General features: G+C 43.7%; 1 protein-coding gene across 2 annotated transcripts in view; it reads right to left on the reverse strand.

The window, feature by feature from the left end:
* Positions 1 to 15282, reverse strand: part of Pdss2 (decaprenyl diphosphate synthase subunit 2) — a 190392-nt gene that overhangs the window by 6241 nt on the left and 168869 nt on the right. The window lies entirely within an intron of this gene.

Here is a 15282-nt window from a genome sequence, read left to right on the forward strand (position 1 = left end):
AAACCAAACCAAACCAAACCAAACCAAACCAAACCAAACCAAACCAAACCAAACCAAACCAACCAAACCAAAAAGTAAAGGAGCTTGCTGTAAGAGCCTGGGGCCCTGAGTTCAATCCTCAGGGCTGCCACAAAGGTAAAAGGAGAAAACTGACTCCACAAAGTTGCCCTCTGACCTCCGCATCCACACTGTGGTTATGCGTGCCCGCACATCATGTACAGCTACACACAGAATAACAATGAATAAGTACATTTTTAAAATTCAAAACCCAATTCTTTACTTCTGTACGTTCTGACTGGAAAAAGCAAAAACTGATGGACAGAAAAGCTTTGGTTCTGAAGGCTTGAAGAACACTTTAGACATTCAACAACACACACATTAAAAAAAAAGGTGACTTACCAGGTTATTTCTCCCATCTAGCACTTTAGGGCACTGACATAATTAAATCTTGAAGTCAACCTTATGATTGTGTGAGTGCAGTCCACCTGAACTGAGCTAAGCAAATCCCCTGCTGGAGGATCCAATTAAAGATGCCGGCAGAAAGAGCAGAGGATGCCAGGTGGGGAAGGTGGAGTGCATTCTTACTTAACGTTCACTAAGCATCTGGGCAGTAAGTGCTGCTCATGGGAGACCCATCTAAGCTGAGTCTCTGTCTGCCTTCAGAGGCTAGGGTTCAAGTTCACGTTCTTCTACAACATTAAAGAAGCTGCCGGATATGGTGGTCCACACCACTAACTCTAGCACTCTGGAGGCAGAGGCGGGTAGAACTCTGTGAGTTTGAGGCCAGTTTGGTTTACACAGTAAGTTCCAGGCCAGGCCAGTCAGAGTTGTATGGTAAGACTGTCTCAAAAAAAAAAAAAAAAAAAAAAAAAAAAAGAAAGAAAGAAAAAGGCATACAAACCCCTTAAAAGATTAAAGGGGTGTTCCTAGCACTGGTGAGTGGTTATAGAGAGAGAGGCAGCAGCCACTTTTGCTCAAGGATACCAGAGAAGGACGAGGAAACCAAATGTCCTCACCCTCCCACCTCATTTTACCAGAGAGGGGATGAGGTGTAAGTGATGGGGACAAGAATCCACAGAGAATTTTCCTTCTTGCCCGCCCTTTCAGGCAGGGTCTCATTCTGTCGCCCAATCTGGCCCAGAACTGGCAATAACCCTCCTGCTTCAGCCTCCTAGGGTTAGGATGACATGCAAAGCCACCACAACTGGTCTCTCTGTGTAGTCCAGGCTAGGCCTGAAATTGTGGTTCTCTTGCTTCAGAGTCCTGGATACAGGGATGGCAGGCTGTAACAGTAAGTCTAGCTATGATGATAACCTTATCTATTAGAAAGTAGGAACGCTTTTTATTTAATTATGGCAACATAACTGGATATAAAGGTGACGAGCCTCTCGGAAAACAAACAAAAAAGCATGTCGTCCTAACGTCAGAGTTCTTGAGGTAATCCAGGCATGGTGGTATGCAGCTATCATCTTAATCCTGAGTTACATAGTGGGCTCCAGGCCAGGATGGGCTCCAGGGAGGCCCTCTGTCAGAAACCAAACTCACACCACACCAAACGACATGTCATAGTTTCAGATACTGAAGCAACAGGTGAGAAAATGCAACGTAGAAATAAGCTCAGTGAAAGTATGGTCTATGGTCATGAGCACGAACAGTCCCAGAGACAAAGGCCCTGAAAAATAGTCACTAAAACCAAGCTCTGTTCAAGCAGCAGTACTTCCCTGCCTCCTCATGGGGCATGACTGGCACTTGCTCCCACATAGCACCAGGGCTCTCCGTGGTTTGCAGGCCCTGGCGGAGAAGAGGACCTACAGAAGACTGTATTGTTGGCAGGACACTGGCGACAGTTTTTAAAACCCTTGCTTCCCCCCACCCCCCATTCTTTTCTTTTTCCTTTTTGAGACGGTAGTTTAGGTAGGTCAGGCTATCCGTGAACTTGCTATGTAGCCAAGGATGGCCTTGACTCCTTCTTCTACCCTCTGAGTCTTGGTTAGGTTTCTATTGCTGTGAAGAGACACCTTGACCAAGGTACCCAATCCACTCCACCTTGCTCCTCATGCAGGGAATGCACACAATGTCCTTCCCAGCCACTGAAGGGCTGGAAAGCATCTCCAGATGTGATTGATGAGAAGGTCCACGCTGGAGCACAGATTAGTGAGTTATGGCAGGATTCCAAAGAGATTAGTAACAGACGGCTCGTGGATGCCAGGAATACAGGCGACTGTCATGGTGTCCCCAGCAGAGGTTCATCTTTTTGGAGCAGAACCCAAGCCCTTGCAAATACCAAGTTCACGCTCTGTCACTGAGCTACACTGCTACCTGCAGCGTGCCCGTGGTCAGGAGGAAAGTGGCCTATTTAATGAGAAACTACAAACCGAGACTAAGCCACACTCCACAGTGATGGGCAGTGATGGTGGTTCAAGAGCAGGAGAGGGACAGGGAGAGGATACAGCACCCACATGGACAAGTCAATAAACATGGCATTCAAGACAGAGAAGCAAATTAGGGCTTGCATTCCAGGCATGCTCCCTATCACGTGGGCCCCAGTGTCACAGTTGTTTCTCGGGGAGAACCTCAATGTGGGAGTAAGCATATAGTCCTTCAGTTAAAATTCTAATTTTTGAAATTGAATTCTCTAAATAGATGAGGATGACCTTGAACTTGTTGACCCTCCTGTCTCTACCTCCTGAGCGCTGCGATTAGAGGCATACGCCACCACACCTTTTATTTTTGTTTTACTTTCTTGTATCTGGGTGTTTTGACTGCATGTATGTTTGTGTACCACATGCCTTCCTGGAGCCCTCAGCTTAGAAAAGGGTGTGTCTGATCCCATGTGGCTGGTATCTGACAGTTGTGACCCACCAAATAAGTGCTGGGAATTGAACCCAGGTCCTCTAGAGTAGCAGACAGTGCTCTTCGCCACTGGACCATCTTTCCAGCCCCTCACATATGGTTTTAATGTACCATGGGGGACTTAACCTGAGGCTTCATGCATGCTAGGCAAGTACTCTCCCAGTTAAGGTATATCCTGGGCTCATAGTCTCTCATTTATTTAAGTTTATCATTATTTTGTGTGTATGCTAATGTGCCATGATGCACACACAGAGGTCAGATGCCAACTCTCTGGGCTGGTTCTGTTCTTCTGCCTTTCTGTGGATTGGAGATCCAACCCCGGTTGCCAGTTGCAAACCCCTTTAAGCACTGAGTATCTCTTTTAGGGGGAAAGAGAACACTTGATTTTGGCTTCAGAAATAGCAGAGACGTTAAAAGTTTAGATTTTGGAAACTTAGCCCTTCATGGGAAAGATAAGGTTTGGAAAAGAAAATTATAATATAGATTTGAACATGTAAGCAGAGCTTACTAGAAAATGTTTTATGGTGCATTCATATAGAAGATGAAAGCCACCTCTAGCGCCATGCTGCTAGGACTCAATACCGGCTTTCCTTTACCACATTTCTATGAGCTACTTAAATGAAGATGAAGAAGGGATGCATATTGAAATTTAATTTTTAGATGTCACACTGCCAGAGAGAGAGCTTACAAATGGACAGCATTAAGATTGGAATGGTTCTGACATGCTGGACAATGAACCAGTGCTAGCCAATGAAACATTTAACAGAGCTAATGGTATAGCTGTGCATCTGGGTTTAAATAATTGCAAAAGTAAAAGCTTTGATTTGGCAGTGGTTCACAGAAAGTCTCAGAATCTCTGAAAACTACATTCTTTATCTAAGCCAAGACCATGCTGTGGATATAAAAGGCAAAGGCACGCTTTGTAAGCACCACCAGATGGCCATGTCCAAAATACAGGTGTGGATGGTCTCACTGCTGCCTTTGAAAGTTAAAAAGTTTAAAAAACTATGTTTAAGCTAGGCATGGTAGTATAGGCCTTAATTTCAGCGCGGAGGAAGCTGATGCAAGGCAATCATGATATCAATAATATAAGGATGTTTTCAAATAACAAAAATATGAAAACCAGTATGGTGAGACCCTTGTATTAGTTACTTTTCCTCTGCTGTGATAAGACAGCATGGCTTATAGTTTCGGTGGTGTGGGAATCCACAAGGGCTGGGGAGAAATGGCAGGAAGCTAACAGAGACATCTTCGAACAGCATGAAGCCGAGACAGCAAGTCGGAAGCGGGGTTACGGACTCTCAAAGCCTACCTTCAGTGGTATAATTCCTCCAATAAGGCTGCACCCCCTCTCCAAACGGCACTACCAAGTGTTCAAACACTGACCCAGTCTTTGAGGAACATTCCCATTCACACCATCATTCCCTTTCCCAAAACAAAACAAAATGCTGGGTCTAACGGTGAGGCCTCAGACTTGCCACTTGAGGAGCAGGAGGAGTGCCAATGCAAGGCCAACATGTACTACAAAATGAGTTTTGGCAGATGTATCAGTAGGTAAAGGCAATTGTTGCCGTGCCTGATAACCTGCGTTCCATCGCTAAACCCACATGGTGGAAGGAGACCCACAGAGCAAAGAGAGACAACCAGCTCCAGCAAGCTGTGCCTGTGCACACTTTACCCCACAAAAGGCCAGAAGTCTGGAATACTTAGTGAGGCCCTGTGAAACAGTGAAGGAAAATAAAGGGATTTATTTTTTACAGCTGGTTAAAACTCTTCTAGTATGAAAAATACGGAGTAATACGTAACACATTCACACAGTAACAAGCCCATCTTTGCTTTTGAGAATTAAGTCATTCTGAGTACTTCTATGGGCGCACATGATACACTGATTTCCACTTCCTTACGGAGTTCTGAGACCCAACGCCCACTGAGGTGGGAGATAAATGGAGACATGGGCTCTGGGACAAAATGCCACAGTTTCTAGAGACAGTGGCACCTTAGGCACAAATGAAGAAGCCACGCAAGAACCTTTGTGAAGTGTAACGGGAAGCTCTTTAAGCTCAGCTAGCTCAACCACAAGATCGATTCATTTCTACCGTGTCTCCTGGTAACCTGGAAAACAAGACTGGGGAGACTGGCTTAAAGCACTTGCTCTGAGTTCGGGTCTCCAGAACCCATGGACAAGCCAGGTGTAATGTGAGTCCCTGTAACCCTAACACTCCTGGGGCAGCTGGGAGGCACAAACAGAAGAACCCTGGGTGACTGCTGGCCTGCCTGGCGTATAGAGCCAAAACAGAACCAAACAAAAACCCCAAACCACTGCAGAGACCTGGAAGGTGGGGAACAGGGCCCGGGGTTGCCCTCTGAGCGCTGCATGCATGAAGCCAGGAACACTCTCCCATAGCACACAAACACAGAAGACAACGGGGGTGTAAGCACAGCACGGGAGGCCATGCTGGACCTCCAGCAGAATGGCCCCTTTGAGCCCGGCTTCCAGATGTACAGGAGAGGAATGCTTTATGGCATGCAGAATTCCTGAGAAGGAAACCCAAAGATGATTTGGATTGGCAACTTTTAGAGAGGGAGAGCCTGGCTCGCTGCAAGACTCCCACACAACATGCTCACGATGAACCTACCTTTAGCATAAACATTCATAGACTGTTTCGCTTCAGTCACGAAGGTATCTGAAATAGTGCAGGCCTCCCTCTGATTGCTAATGAACTGGAAATATGCTTATGTTTGAAAATGAATTCACAAATCATGTTCACGGTTTCAGCCTCCCAAGGGCTGGAATTATAGACTGTATTTTTTTTTTAAAGATTTATTTGTTTATTATGTATACACTGTTCTGCCTGCATGTGTGCCTGCATGCCAGAAGAGCGCACCGAATCTCACTATAGATGGTTATGAGCCTCCATGTGGTTGCTGGGAATTCAACTCAGGACCTCTAGAAGAGCAGCCAGTACTCTTAACCTCTGAGCCATCTCTCCAATCCTGACTATATGGGTTTCTTTTGACTTCTAAAATATTTTATTTTATATTTATGGTTGCTTTGTCTGCATGTTTATTTACTTACTTATTTTGAGTGCTGGAAATCAAACCTAGTTTTCTGCATGCTAGGAAAGTGCTCTACCATTAAGCCACATGCCCAGTCTATGAATATTTTAAATGTAAGCCATTCTCTGTAAAAGAAACAAACAGAACAAAACCCACAGGGGTCTAGAGATGGCTCAGCAGAAAGAGCACTTTGCTGGTCTTACGGATGACCTAGGTTCAGTTCCCAGCCCCTGTTAGCATCCATGACTCCAGTTCTAGGGACTCATATGTCTCTTCACTTCTGCGTGTGGCAGGCGTGTGTGACACATACATGCAGATGAAACACTAATAACACACACCATAAAATATTTTAGAAGAAAAAAAGTCTACAGTTCCAGCCCTTGGGAGGGCTGAGGCGGAAAGCTTGTGAACTCAAGGAAGCATGGGACAAACAGTGATCCCTGCCTCCACAGGCAGGAATCTGACTGCTGACGACATCTCTATGACTTCTCTTGTCCCCTCTTCCAACATGTCTATTAGGCTCCGTCTGGATGGTGTGAGGTCTCCTCACTGGGGTGAAATTCCAGGATGTATTCCAAGATCGTTATGGCTCCTTAGCACACTGGTGAGTTCATAGAGTGGCATGCGACCGCAAAGACAGCAATGTCATCCAACAATTCATATACTACAGATGACCACTGCTGAAGAGATACACCCTACCAAACACACACAAAACCTAAACTCTGTGCGCACACACACACACACACACACACACATGCACGTATACACATATAGTTTAGATGTGTAGTAATCTTTACTGATACAAAGTTCACATGAAGGGGCTCTTGTTGTGTCAGGGAAAAGAGGCAGGAGATCCCTTCTACTCTTGGGAGTTCCTCCTTACTTTTCCTTAATAAATCTCTGCTTATGCTACTAAAATAAATAAATAAACAACACACCACCAATAAAAGGCAGAGGCAAAGATCAATATTTACGCAGCTTACGACCCCAGCAGGTAAGCCTGATTTTAGGCTGTAATTAGATAGGGCAGGTTAGTTTAATCCTTAAGTTAGAAATGGTTATCAACATTTTGTAGGCTAGTAATGTGGAATTATATTAAAGTTAGGGTTAGTCGGGTGCAGTGGCACATATTTGTAATCCCAGCACTCAGGGAAGCAGGGGTAGTGAGTTTGAGGCCAGCCTAGTCTATACAGAGAAACCCTGTCTCAAAAACCAAACCAAACCAAATCTTAGGGTTAACTCCAAAATAAGAAACAACCATTATTTCTTGGTTGTCATGCCTTCCAAATTTTGTGATTTATAAATAATCACAGCTTTATTCATATTCTGATTCAAAGTTAATTTTTAATTTTTGTATCATATTCCAAAATAGGAACTTAATTCTACACACTGAAATTCATAAAGTCTGAGTGGGCCCAGGGAGATTTTCAGTAAATTCTGTAATTCAATAAGTGAAACGTGTCACGGCTGCAGACTGGGGCAGGCCATGCTTGCCTGCAGCATGGGTTTTGTTCTGAATCAGTCTCGTCTGCACTGTAATCTCATGACAAACATCATGCTGGTATTTAATTAAAAAGAGTACCTGGGACAAGGACACGCATACCATGTAGGTATCATATAGTTCTGGGGTGTTAGAGGAACGCAAAAACTACATGAGAGTGAATTTGCATTTCTAGGCTTTTACTTGATTTGATCTTACTTATCAGCTTCTTTTTGCTGTTGTATGGCCTATTCATGTCCCGAACTGTTTTCCACTTCAGTACCTGAGTACTCAAGCCTGGAGACCATTAGACCAGTGCCACCACAACCATCCTCCAACCCCAGCTTGCTAATAGCCTCGAATGCATTCTGATGAGTGTTCCTTCACCGGAAAGCACCTACCACAACAGAAAAAGAATAAGAATAAAGATAAAAGAAATGTGAGCCTCACCATGCCTTCCATGACTCCACATGGGACAATGGAGAAATGAGTATGGCGTGAGGGTGTCACTGTCTGGGCCATGAAAGTACAACCATACTTACGGGCTGACAGCTCCTTCCCATTAAGGTGTGTGTGTGTGTGTATGTGTGTGTGTGTGTGTGTGTGTGTGTGTGTATACATGCACTATGGCTCACAGGCAGAAGTCAGAGGACAACTCTGTGGCGTCTGTTCTCTCCTGCCACCTTTACATGGGTTTTAGGAATTGAACTCAGGTGGCAGGCTTTCGAGGCCAGCAGTTTACTTGCTGAGCCATTCTGTATGCCAACATGTAGGGGGTTTCTATGGAATGGCATTATGGGTCTATTGTTGATTTGTTGTCTCCCTCATGGGGATGGTGATGAGAATTTGGGGGGATGGAGTCAGGGTGACTGGGTCTTACTATGTAGCCCGGCTGGCCTTGGCTTCACAATCCTCCTGCCTCAGCCTCTGCAGTGCTGGAATTACAGACATATGTTACTATGTCCAGCTATGAGACCGTTACGTGGTTATACTGTAAGAGTGAAGAGTGCTTACTAGCGTTTTAAAAGTCACACTAATCATTATACTGGTTCAACAAACATAAATCCATTTATTAGGCAATGACATTTCTAAGAATGGAACTATACTGTATCAGAGAGCAATACATACCTTTTTTTTTTTTTTTTTTTTTTTTTTTTGGTACTTCTAAGACCAAAGCCACTTGTTTGACTTTTTGTAGTATGTCTATAGAACCCAAGAAGTAGCATGGCAGAAAAGCACTGGAGTCAGCAGACTGTAACATAACACTTAGTGTGTCTTGAGACAGACATACCACAAACCATGTGTACCACAGTGTGTGTGTTAGGAAAAGCACAGAACACAGGAAGGCCACAGTTGTTTCTAAAAGGTGTACACAAATTATGAATGAACCAAAGACAAAGGTCAGCATACTTGGCTTCGGCCTAGGGCAGGAAGCCTTTCCACAGGGGGCGCCATTGCGCTGTACGCTAGGCAGCCTTCCTGACGAGCCTCGCTTTATGATGTTGTCATGAACAGGCTAGACCTTAATTGAGGCCGGAAGCCAAGGACTGCAGGGATAGGGGTAGGATATACTTACCCCAATCTCTACTTGATATACACACCACAGTTGTGTTTGCAGATTCTGCAAGCTCTACTGTCATCTCAGTAGCTCTGCTTGAAAATTGCGGGGCCCAGGCTCCTTGTTATAAAGAGAAGACGGCTAAACACATTATCCAGGATCAACTCTGTCTGAGGTAGATGGGGAGGGGGCTTAGTGTGCCTGTAGGAGCTGCACAGAAAACACTGGGGAATGGCTTCATAGGTACCAATTAAACAGACTATAGCCTCCTCATGGACGAGAGAGCTCAGTATCCCAAAAATCCACAATTTAGTATAAAGCCAGACTGTATGAACAGGGTATGAGTTTGACAATGACAAAGACTTCTGACTTACTAAAACCACATGCAAAGCTATACAGAAGTACCTCTCTTTTTCTTTTCTTTTTCTCTCACAATTTCAGAAAAATTCTCTCCACTGGTTTTAAGATGAGGAAAGAACACTCCATTTATATCGACTTCAACCCCATTTTAATGGACCAAACAGGCTCTCCTAGGGGTCAGAAGGCTCCATCCTCTACATAAAGACACGCAGGCTCTCCCTGTGCACAGGTGGTTCCCAGCACCACAAACTGGGAGAAATAATTGAATGCAGCTATCCCACAGAGTAGCACACTCACCCACAGCATTAGCCTGCTGCAGGGCATTCTTTCTTAGCTTTCCAGACTAAGAGTCTAAAGATCTCCCCAGCTAAAGATCTGTTTCAACCCAAGAGGTACAAGGAAGTGAAGATGTAACCATATATGTCAGGAGATCACAACACAGAGGGCAATATGAAGGAGAAAGGCGGGGCGGGGGGAAGCAACTGGGAGGGATGTTTCTGAGGGAGAGAGATAGGAGGGTAGGGTAGAGGAGGGGTGGAGGGACAGATGACTAAAACTGAGGATGTTTGAAAAGTTCTATCGAAACCTACTATTTTATTGTGAGTACGTGTGGGCGTACACACGTGTACACACACACACACACACACACACACACACAAACACAAACAGAGTTTAATTGGAGTTACTCTACACAGAAGCCACAGGTTGTCAAACAAAGCCTAGCACCAGTAGTAGGATACCTGCCCTCAAACTCGTTATTCAGGAGTGTGCTGGAGGCCACAGAACAATACAGGCCATTGCCCCTCCTCTTATTTGCCCACCAGAACTTGATAGTTAGACCCTTTGCTGAAGACACTCTATATTTTGATCACAGAACATGGAGAAATCAAGTTGGTACTGACCAGGAAGCTTCCTCCTGCTAGCTGGCTTTTGTAGTATCAGAAGATGCTATGAGGTTGCTGGGGGACAAACATCATCACCAGTTGAGTCATGAACACCTTGAGCTACCATAAGAAACAGTACTGCAAGACATTCCCATGGGAGCAATGGAGGCATGAATGCTATGGGGATAACCAGCTGCTTTCTGATTGGATTTAAGGTTTTCTCCACAGGAGGAAACACATGCGTTGAGCTGTAAATCTGCTCAAGGACCTATGTCTAGAGAGCTAATGGGCCCCAGGGTTAACCTACTATTATTATTTTCTAAATGGATCGAATATCAAACTGGCCTGTTGGCAGTTGGTCTAGTGTGATGTGTATCCAAATGCTGAATTCTGTGCCCCGAGATCAGATTGCAGTCTGGATGTGGTCACTGTAGTGATTATTGAAGAATTCCCTGTATCAATGTTATGTAAAGAATGTCCCCCCAAGTCTCTGATTGGTTAATAAAGAAGCTAAGCATGCTATAGCTGGATCGCAGAAGACAGGGAGGCTGGACTTGCATTCCCAGTCTTGGGGTCTCAGGCAAAGGCCACAGGTAGAGAAAGAAGAAGGAAGAAGAGGTGAAGAAAGGATGTGGCTATGTAAACTGACCTGATGGAGCAGAAGCTGTCCAGGCAGAACCAATATGGCAAGCAATTCAGTGTGTGCCACTGGGAAGTGGCCAGACTAGTACAGAGGGTTAGAATAGATCAGGATCTGCCTGGCTCTAGTGTCCATAGCTTGTTTAATAAATCTACAGACCTCTGTCTTATCATTTGGGAGCCAGAACAGGTGATTAGAAAAGGCCCCCAAATTTACCATATCTTTACACTGCCCTGTAAACCTAGCTCTCAGACTTCATCAGAGAAGTTTCTTTGTGCAACAGAGGGTAGTTAATGCAGAAAGTCATAATTTGTCCAAGTGCAGGGAGTGTCTATGGAAGGCTTGGCCACAATGGAACATCTATATCTTACTCCCTCCTTGGCCAACGATGATGGTCTATTATAGCAAAGGAGGTAGAAAGAGTCTAAGCACCAAAGGAAAGAGGTCAGGGAGAACCAAAGTGAAACTTTGTCTTCAGAACACAACAGGATCATTTCACTCACCAACTCATAGCAGCTGTGGATGCCTGCACAAGACTAAACCAATCACTATGCCAGCATGGAGGGGAGGGCTCATGAACCGCCATCTTTAGCTAAGATGTACTGACTGTTGGTGGCTCTGTGTGTGTGTGTGTGTGTGTGTGTGTGTGTGTGTGTTTTAAAGGTGTGGCACCTGGAAGGCTGCTCCAGTGGATAGATATAGTCTACACCTACAAGAAAATGGGCAGAATAAACTGGACTCAGTGTGTTATTAAAGAGAAACATGGCAAAACAAAACAATAAAAGAGTTAGGAAATAAAACTGGGAGGGGAGAGTTAGGGTGGTAGATCTGAAAGGAGTTTAAATATAATATAAAATATAAATGTACATATATAATATTTATTTTTAATGTATATATAACTACACACATACATAATACATAATTGAGAGAAAATAAAGAGGAAAAAAGGAGGAGTCTAGTAGGTCTTATGAATTAGAATAGAAAGATATGTACAAACGGATCATCTTGCGTTATTCTTCCATTCATTCATTCATTCATTCATTCATTCAACAAATATTTATTGGGGAGCTATTGTGTCATAAGCCTTCAGAGCACAGTGAGGAACACACAGATACTATCCACTTATTCAGGCTTACAACCAAGAATTAGTCTTCAACAATAATATATGCTGTAGCCTTAAGATTAGTGTTAAGTATTAAGATATGAGAGCCAGGGGCTGGAGAGATATCCTAGAAGTTAAAAGCATTTGCAGAGGACACTGATTCAGTTCCTGGCACCCACATGGTGGCTCACAATCATCCATAACTCCAGTTTCAGGGAGATTCAATGTCTTCTTCTTTTGGTCTCTGAGAGCCCTATATGTATGTGCTGCATGTAGGCAAAACATACACATAAAATATAAATCTTAAAAAAACATATGGAAGCCAGAGGCTGGACAGACAACTCAAATTAAAAAAGTGAATTTAAGAATGGGATGGTCTGGCTGAGTTGGTACATGCTGGTATGATTGGCTGAAGGATGCAGAGGCAAGAGGATTGCAAGTATGAAGCCAGCCTGATCCGCAGAGCGAGTTTCTGGACAGCCAGAGCTACAGAGAACAACTTATCACCTCAGAAAAGGGATGGGTTGGATTGTTTCACCAGTTATTGTTACTGTGAGTTAAGTAATTTAACATTTTATGTAAGACATTATAAAGCAAATATCACCAGCAAGTAATATTTGAAGAAAAATAAGAGCAATTTACAACTGCCAATATTCAAACAGTATCAACAGAAGTTGGGCTAGCAACTGAGATGGAGACATAGTTTAGAATGTCATAAAAGGAGCTTATCACAGAAATGATTTAATATCTTTTTTTCATGATCCACAAGGGAATAGACATAATGATTACTGAATCTATTGATATCATTGGGGTGTGTGTGATTGTTAATACCCAGAGAACAAGAATTTAATTTAAAAATAACATTAAAAATTAGAGGAATAAATCATCAAAGCAAGATGATATGTCACTGGGGGATGAGTGTGAAGCAATGCCCTCAGAGAAAGGAAGGAAAGGCTGGCTTGCTGGGGGGAAAAGACAGAGCTTAGAGGACTCACAGTAAGAGACAGTGCTGCCTTAGGAGAGTGGTTATTTCAAGTGTGATTACAAAAGTTCTGTTGGAGACAGGATATTGCTTTGTAGCACAGGCTAGTCTTAAACTGTAAGGGGCTGAAGCTGGGCTGAAGTGAAGATCCCCCTACTCCTACCTGCAGAGTACAGGGGTGTGTCACTCTGGGCATTGGAGAGGGATTTTTTTTTTTTTTTTCAAGCTAGGCATGGCTATAACATGCTTTTGTTTTAATCCCAGGTGTGGGATGTGAGGCTGATTCAGATGGTCTACCGCAGCAAACTATTTGCCTCTTGCAGGCTAAGAGGAGCTCTGTGCCAGGTACAGATAGTTTAAATTGGAGGACTCAGGAGAGAGAATAAATGCCAGAGTCCAGACAGTGTTGAGCTCCAGAATGAACAAGGCTGCTCTTGCTTCCCTCTTGCTGCTCCTGGTTGCTGTTGTGAGACAAGAAGTTGGAGATCTCCTGAAACAAGGATTGGGCTGGCTCCAGGGAACCTGATGACTTGAACCAGCAGGAAGCAGCTAAGAGAACTGTGCCCCTCTCCCACTAACCCTTTCTCTGTCCTAGCTGGTGTTGGGGTGTTGGGAGGGATTGGGGTGGAGTAGGGAGAAAGATATAAGAAATGTAAAGAAAAGAGTTTCAAAAAAGTACACCAACAAGGCATGTGCCTTAGGCTGGCCCCGAGTTCCTCCTCTTGTCTCCACTTCCCCAGTACTGGGTTATAGCCATGGACTACTGTGCCCACTCTAGAAACTTTTTTAAAAATTTTGACAAAAAGTTTCATATAGTACAAAATATTCTTAAAACATTTACTTACTTTAAAATGTTTATTTTTCATTTTATATGTATGTGTGTTCTGCCTGCATGCATATGTGTGTACCACGTGTGTTCATGGTGCCTGAACCCCGGACTAGAGTTAGAGACAGTATAGTTACGAGGCGCCATGTGGGCGTTGAAAATTGTATGTGTCCTGGAAGAACATGCTGAAGCTAATAAAAAAGTTATGGACAGAAACTGGTCAAGTAGGGCATGAATGTGGCACAGAGTTAAGAACATGGGATGCTTTGCAGAGGACTGAATTTGGTTCTCAGCACCCATGTTGGGTAGCTCAGAACTGCCTATAACTCCAGCTCCAGAGAGTCTGACACCCTCTGCATTCACATGTGCACACACACATATATCACAGCTGAAAAATAAATCTATAAAAAGCTGCTATAAACTGTCAACACAAATTCATCATTTAAATGAGACAGAAAAAGTTGATCAATTACTTTTCTATCACCTTGAAGAAAATTTGAAATCAAGGCAGTGATTGCTAAGGACTGCCTGATTCTGTTATAATAAGCAGATTAGGAGGACCTAGTGGCACACACCTTTGGTCCCAGTACTGAGAAGGCAGAGGCAGTTGATCTCTGTGAGTTCTAGGCCAGCCTGGTCCAAATGACAAGCTCAGGCTTGCCAAGGCTGAGTAGGGAGACCTTATCCTAAGAAAGAAATAAACAACAAAAACAGATTAAAGACAGTTTAGTTATGTTGCTTTCTGACCTGTGACTGCCAAAATAAAAATAACTGGCCCAAGAGTGATCAACAAGGTCCAGAAGGAAGTTCTGGCCCCAAACTCCTTCTCCCAGCAGAGCCACATGCACAGGCCTGTCCCTGCCACCAGCGTTCCGTCTTCCTCGGGAGTGTCCTAGCTCCTCTGCTGTTCCTTGAGGCCAGCACAAAAAATCAGTTATACTTCCCATCTGGGTGTGGTGGCTCAGAATGGAAATGCCATCCCTCAGGAGGCCAAGACAGGTGAATCACTTCTCATTCATTCTAGCCAGACTGAGCTAGAGTGAGACCTTGTCTTAAAAAGCAAAAACAAGAGCTGGTGAGATGGCTCAGCAGGTAAAAGCACTTGCTTTGTAAGCCTGGTGTCCCTGGGACCCACATAAAGGTAGAGGAAGAGAACTAGCTTGTTGCCCACACATACATACATAAGAATAGGGCAAAACCAAACCCTCACTAATAATTCTATTCCCAAATGTGACTTCTGCCTATTGCCACAGATGGAAGCAATTCCCTAGAAGCTTAGGTTTAAGTCCAGTTACTTCATGAGAAACAAGATTTAAGATAGCTTATTTCAATTCCCATCAGTTTAGGACATTATCTTAAAAGGAAATAAATCCAATTCAAAAAGGGCCTACAAGTATAAAATGAAGTTCTTTTAAAAGTACAATGTATTTTTTCTTTAAAGCTTGCCATCATTCACAAATTTTAACATGTTAGTTTCCAGTATTTATTCAATGCTATCTATCTATCTATCTATCTATCTATCTATCTATCTATCTATCTA

Source organism: Psammomys obesus, unplaced genomic scaffold (assembly GCF_907164565.1).
Source record: "Psammomys obesus unplaced genomic scaffold, mPsaObe1.curated_primary_1811, whole genome shotgun sequence".
In the NCBI taxonomy this organism is placed as follows: Eukaryota; Metazoa; Chordata; class Mammalia; order Rodentia; family Muridae; genus Psammomys; species Psammomys obesus.